Genomic DNA, 6,054 nt, shown 5'->3' with positions numbered 1-6,054 from the left:
TGGGAACCATCACTAGGGAAACAATTAGAGGGGTGGCAGTTGCATGTGGGAAATGGGTGAAGTGACTGGAAATGGGGTTAGCACTGAGCAAACCTCCAGCAGCCAGGCAGCAGATTGTCCATTCTCCAACCCCTCTCCCACATACAGTCCCATAAAGTGGTGAACTATATAGCCCAGTACTGACAAATACCTAAGTTCTTCCCCTTACAATGTAACAGGTGTGGCAGCTCTGCCTAAGACACAGAGGCAAATGCAGGAAGGCTGTCAAGTTAAGACAGGGAAGTATGGCCCAAATGAAAGAACAGATAAAAACTCTAGAGAAAGAACTAAGTGAAAAGGACATAGCCAAGCAGTCAGATGCAGAGTTTAAAACACTCGTAATAAGGATGCTCAGAGAAACGATTGAGTATGGCCACAAAATAAAGGAAGAAGTGAAGGTTACATAAAGTGAAATACAGAAAAATATACAGGAGACTAACAGTGATGGGAAGGAAGCAGGATTCAAATCAACAACTTGGAAACTAAAGAAGAAATAAACATTCAACCAGAACAAAATGAAGAAACAAAAATTCAAAAAAATGAGTAGGATTTAAGAAGACTCTGGGATATCTCCAAAAGTGCCATAATTTGAATCATAGGGATGCTAGAAGGAGAAGAGCAAGAGCAAGAAATTGAAAAGTTATTTGGAAAAAATAATGAAAGAAAACTTCCTTAATTTGGTGAAGAAAATAGATATACAAGTCCAGAAAGCACAGAAAGTTCCAAACAAGGTAGATCCAAGAGGACTACACCAAGACACCTCATAATTAAAATGCCAGAGGTTCAAGATAAAGAGAAAACCTAAAAAGCAGCAAGAGAAAAACAGACTTACTGTACCTATAAAGGAGTTCCCATAAACTATCAGCTGATTTCTCAAAAGAAACTCTGCAGGCATGAAGGGACTGGCAAGAAGTATCCAAAGTGATAAAAAGCAAGGACTTAAACCAAGATTATGCTATCCAGCAAAGCTATAATTTAGAATGAAAGGGAAGACAAAGTGCTTCCCAGACAAGGTAAAGCTAAAGGAGTTCAACATCACCAAGCCCTTATATAAAATGTTAAAGGGACTTATCTAAGAAAAGGAAGATCAAAACTATGAACCATAAAATGACAACAAACTCACAACTATCAACAACTGTATCTAAAAAAACAAAACCAAAACCAAAAACAAACTAAGCAAATGGGAACAGGAACAGAATCATAGCTATGAGGATCATTTTGGAGGGTTATCAGCTGGGATGGGGTGGAAGAGGAAGGGGGAAATGGTGCAGGGATCAAGGAGCATAATTGGTAAGAACAAAATAGACAGAGGGATGTTAATAATAATATTGGAAAGAGTTAAACCAAAGAACTTAGGGTGAAGCCAAAGAACTTATGTGCAGGACCCATGGACATGAACTAACGGGGTATTGCTAGATAGAAGGGAGTTACCAGGTGGAGGAGGGCAAAGGGAGAAAAATTGGTACAACTGTAAGAGCATAACCAATAAAACATACCTAAAAATTAGAAAGATCACTTATAAATACATTCTGTTAAGATAGAAGAAGCACATCACAATGACATAGGTTTCTGGTAGTTTCCTTCATATAATGCTTCATTTTTATTATTTTTAAGATACTAGTGTCCTTCTAAAAGCCTGTGAATGTTTTTCATGACAAAACTGTGTTTCTCTGGGACATTTTAAGGAACATTCTTTTTTCAAAAGTCAATTTGCAAAAGGCTGATTTGTAAAGTTTGTTTCTTCTACCTCTTTAGTATTAGTAGACAAGTTTTTATTTTGTCATTATAAATATTTATAAAAATTAAAATGTCCATTATTTCTCTGTCAGCTCTTTATTTGCAGAGAGTGGAGGAGACAGTAGAGAATGTAGAGAAATGGAGGAACACTCAAGAATTTCTTTTTATCAACTTTATGTTACTTGCATAATATGAAAACAAGTATCACTAAATTGCATGAAACAAATTTGCTCTTGTTCTATTCTCAAGTGGAAAATAATTGCGAGATTAATCAACATCACTCCCAAATCCTGTACAAATATATACACACACATACATGTGCATGCACATGATCATTTCCCACAGGTCTGTCCTAAAAACATAATTAAATGTTAGGTTGAAAGAATAGTCTGGCTCAAGGCACTCTCTATTCGCTTCTGGGTTGTGCCTTTTGGTTTTTCTCTGCTTGCAGGCCCTTTGCTGCAACCATGCTCTGCCAGACCCTCAGTCAGGCCAAGAAGCATCCAAGATTTATTCCCCTCTTTTGTATTGGAGCTGGAGGTACTGGTGCAGTGCTGCATGTCATGCACCTGGCATTGTTCAATCCTGATATCAGTTGGGACAAAAAGAATGACCCAGAACGCTGAAATAAGCTGAATCCCAATAAGCAATGTAAGTTCTACTCAGTGAATGTAAATTAAAATATTCCTTCACTTATCGCAGGTGTTATGTTCTAGACACTCCCCGCGACAGGTGAAAATCTGCGAAGTAGGAACTTTACATTTATTTTAGTATTTATATATATTTTAAGGCTTTATAAACCCTTACCACATACTTATAAACTATTCCCAATCCCTTATTAACCTTCTCTATTCCCTTATTAACCTTTTCCACACTTTTATAAACACTACTTATGTTCTTAAACATTTCTACACTCTTAAACCTACGTAACTTTAACAACATACATATACAGTACTGCAAAATTCCACAATATAGCAAAAAATCCACGATAAATAATTAAATATAATATTTTAAAAAATCCCATGATACAGTGAGGCCATGATAAGTGAACTGTGATATAGAGAGGGACTACTGTACAGCAAACTGAAGAAAGAAGGTCCAGAAACGTTTCACTATAAAGTTGCTTAGAATGAAGGTCTTCCAGGAGGCATCTGCACAATTTTCCACTTAATCAGGGAATATTTCCCCTTCAAATGAACAAAATCACGTTGGTGTATTCTGTTGGGGTCTAGACTAATTAATCAATGTTGGAAAATTGAAAAACAAAACAAAACAAAACAAAAAAAGAATATTTTGACCCAAAGATTTGGAGAAAATAACTGTAAATCACATAAATGATAAAGAATATGTATCTGGGATATATAAAATGCTCTTAGAACTTAATAATAAAAAGTAACCAAATTTATAAAATAAACAAAAGATTTGAGCAGATGATTTTCTTAAAAATATGTTCAAATGGCCAATAATCATATGAAAAGATGACCAATAGCATTAGTCATTAGGAAAATGCAAATCAAGACCACAAGGAGATATCACTTCACAGCCGCAAGGATGGCTAGAATAAGAAGAGGAGCAATAACTAGTGTTAACAAGGATGTGGAAATATTGGAGCTCTCAAACATTGCTAGTAGGATTTCAAAATGGTGCAGCCACTTTGTAAAACAGTTTGGCAATTCTTCAAAATGTTAAACACAGAGTTAGTTACCAAATGGTTCATCAATTCTATTCCTATGTATAGACTCCAAAGAAATAACATGCGTTCACTAAAAAAATTTGTATACATTAATTATACTAGCCAAAGGTGAAAATAACTAAAAATTACATCTACCGATAGGTAAACAAAAGCTTCAATATTTACATAAAATTATATTATTTGGCAATAAAAATAAATGAAGTCCCAATGCATGTTACATCAATGAATATTGAAAACATTGGGCTAAGTTAAAGAAGCCAGTCACAAAATACTACATATTGTATAATTCCATTTATAAGAACTGTTTAAAATAAGGAATGTATAGTGATACTAAATAGGTTATTGGCTGCCAGGGATTGGGGAAGAGAAGAATAGAGAGTGACTACTAATGAGTATGGGGTTTCCATCTAAACTTAGATAGTAGTAATAGCTGCATAATTCTGTGAATATAGTGAAAACACTGAATTGTATATTTTGAGAGGATGAGTTTTATGGTTTGAAAATATCTCAAGAAATCTGTTTAAAAAAATTGTAAATATTATCCATAGCTTAGATGTTTCCTTCTCTTGATTACATTAACTTTCTTGCACTCCTTTTTTTATTTCCTAGAATTTTGTTCATAGTTATATTAAATTTGTTATTTTTTATATGACCATTGTTATTTCAGAGCCAATGTTATACCAGAATTGTATAAACTGTTTCTGTCTAGTAAGTCATATCAGGCAACATATGCCTTCCCTTCCCTTCCCTTCCCTTCTCTTCCCTTCCCTTTCATTGATATATCTATTCTTCTTATGTAGACTGAATTATCATCAGTTCAGGCCTACTGCATAATTCTTTTCCTCCACGACTTTTTTTAACATCTAGGAAATTACCTTTGTCTCTTTCTTGAGTTTGACTCCCTGTTTGCTGGATTGCTGGATTCCATTTCATTGATTTACTTCTTTGAGTTGGTGGAGCAGATCCTTCAATAGCTTCCTTAGGAAGGCTACTTATAAAGTAAATTATTTTAGGTTTTACCTCAAAAAGACCATACAGGGTGGGACAAAAGTGGGTTTACAGTTGCCCTGACCAGTGTGGCTCAGTGTGTTGGGTATCATCCCTGCAAAGGAAAAGGTCACCGGTTTGGTTCCCGGTCACATGCCTGGGTTGCAGGTTCAGTCCTTGGTCTGGGTTTGTACAAGAGTCAACTTATAGTGTTTCTCTCTTACATCGATGTTTCTCTTCCTCTTTTTCCCTCCCTTCCCCTCTCTCTAAAAATAAATAAATAGAATATTTACAAAAAAGTTGATTCATTTTTGCATTATTATTTATTAACTATTGCATTATTTTTCATAAGAATAACTGTAAACCATTTTTTGCCCCACCTTGTATTCTACTCTCACACTTGATTAACAGTCTGGTTGAAAATAATTTTTCCTTATAATTTTTAAATCACTTTTCCATTGTTTTCTACTTTCTCTTCAGTGGTGATATTGAGTTATTAAATATTATTTGCAATCTTGACTTTTTTGTTTACTGTGTATGCTGCAAAATGTAATTAATGCTCCTAATTTCTCTAAAGTAAGTCTATTCATTCAATGCAAAGTGAAACATTTTTACCATGATGGGGAATGTAGGCTAGTTTAGAATCCAAATTTAGTAGTCTGGACAGTGTATACTTCTTAAAAAATATATTCAGCTCTGGCTGGTGTGGCTCAGTGGATTGAGTGCCTGCTGGTCTGTGAACCAAAATGTTGCTGGTTTGATTCCCAGTCAGGGCACATGCCTGGGTTTGGGCCAGGTCCTCAGTTGTGGGCTTTCAAGAGTCAACCAATCGATGTATCTCTCACACATCAATGTTTCTTTTCCTCTCCTTCTGCATCCTTTCCCCCTCTCTCTAAAAATAAATAAATTAAATCTTTTAAAAAATGTACCCAATAAAACTAATCTGATTTTTTTAATTACATTTTTTTTATTGTTTATTCTATTACAGTGGTCCCAATTTCTTTTTTCCACTTTTTCCCCCCTCCACCCAGCCCACCCCTCATTCAATCCCATATCCATTATCCATGTTCATGCATCATTCATACATGTTTTTTGACTAGTACCTTCCCTTTCCTTCCACCATTCCTCCTTTCCCTCCTTCCTCCTACAACTATCAGTCTGTTCCATATTTCCATGCCTCTGGTTCTTTTTTTTGGTTATTTTATTTTGTTCATTAGATTCCAGTTATAAGTGAGATCCTATGATATTTGTTTTCACTGACCGGCTTATTTCATTTAACATAATAGTCTCCAGTTCCATGCATGTTGACGCAAAAGGTCGGACTTCCTTCTTTCTGCTGCATAGTATTCCACATTTTAATGCCACTTAGAATTAGTGGTCAGTTGGTTGTTAACACACAGTGATGGATCACTGACTAAAATAAAATCCTCTCCTGTAAGACTTTTTTTCTTTAAAATTATGACAAATTTATTCCATTGTAAAGAGATCAGGAAATAGGAGATTAGAGCAAATACTATGAGGACAGGATAATTTTTGAACTGACTACCTTTTATTTATATTTACCAGGTAATTATAACACTTTGACTATAAAATAAAGC

At 35.0% G+C, this 6,054-nt stretch overlaps 1 pseudogene; it reads left to right on the top strand.

Moving 5' to 3' along the window:
- Window positions 1-2,243: 2,243 nt before the first annotated feature.
- LOC150015959 (cytochrome c oxidase subunit FA4 pseudogene) lies at window positions 2,244-2,904 on the top strand (annotated as a pseudogene).
- Window positions 2,905-6,054: the final 3,150 nt, after the last annotated feature.

The sequence above is a fragment of the Furipterus horrens genome, unplaced genomic scaffold, assembly GCF_987537825.1.
Source record: "Furipterus horrens unplaced genomic scaffold, mFurHor1.1.pri manual_scaffold_3, whole genome shotgun sequence".
Lineage (NCBI taxonomy): Eukaryota > Metazoa > Chordata > Mammalia > Chiroptera > Furipteridae > Furipterus > Furipterus horrens.
The sequence above is the reverse complement of the archived record's forward strand: the minus strand, read 5'-3'. Positions and strand labels throughout refer to the sequence as shown.